This window comes from Octopus bimaculoides, chromosome 3 (assembly GCF_001194135.2).
Source record: "Octopus bimaculoides isolate UCB-OBI-ISO-001 chromosome 3, ASM119413v2, whole genome shotgun sequence".
NCBI lineage: Eukaryota > Metazoa > Mollusca > Cephalopoda > Octopoda > Octopodidae > Octopus > Octopus bimaculoides.
In genome coordinates, this window is record NC_068983.1 from 86,545,527 (window position 1) to 86,546,095 (window position 569).

The following is a 569-nucleotide window of genomic DNA, read 5'->3' on the forward strand; positions in this document are numbered from 1 at the left end:
TTACGGTTTTACTTTTTGAGTTCAAATTCCGCCGAGGTCGACTTTCATCCTTTCGGAGTTGATAAAATACGTACCACTTTAGCATGGGTTCGATCATATCGATTATGCCCACTGCCCTAAAATTTCAGGTCCTGTGCCTATAATAGAAATAATTATCAGTCATTATTATATATTAAGACGGCGAGCTGGCAGAATCGTTATCACGCGGGACAAAATACTAAGAGACATTTTCTTCTGGAGCTTTTACGTTCTGAGTTCAAATACCGCCGAAGTCAACTTTGCCTTTCATCCTTTCGGGGTCGATAAATTAAGTACCAGTTAAGCTCTGGGGTCGATGTAATCGACTAGCCCTCTACCCACAGATTTCAGGCCGTGTGCTTAGAGTAGGAAGGAAAACATCAACAAATATAGCCAAAGTGAAAGGCGAAAACCACAGAATAAGTAAGCGGTTATGTTGGCATAGAAGTTGTTGTTGTTACTGCTATTTAACCCCAGGTTGAGCCCTCATCGAGAAGACTATGATTTGATCGAACACATTCTAGTTGTATCCATCACGTTTTTTTTTTTTT

At 40.2% G+C, this 569-nt stretch overlaps 2 long non-coding RNA genes across 3 annotated transcripts in view; one reads left to right on the forward strand and one right to left on the reverse strand.

The window, feature by feature from the left end:
- LOC128247311 (uncharacterized) overlaps nucleotides 1-569 on the forward strand; it is a 58,970-nt gene that overhangs the window by 46,477 nt on the left and 11,924 nt on the right. The gene's annotated exons all lie outside the window — the stretch shown is intronic.
- LOC106879124 (uncharacterized) overlaps nucleotides 7-569 on the reverse strand; it is a 60,734-nt gene continuing 60,171 nt past the window's right edge. For both annotated transcript variants that reach the window (XR_001410599.1, XR_008263687.1), the window contains one exon: nucleotides 7-137. This is a non-coding gene — a long non-coding RNA (uncharacterized LOC106879124). The remainder of the gene's footprint in view (nucleotides 138-569) is intronic.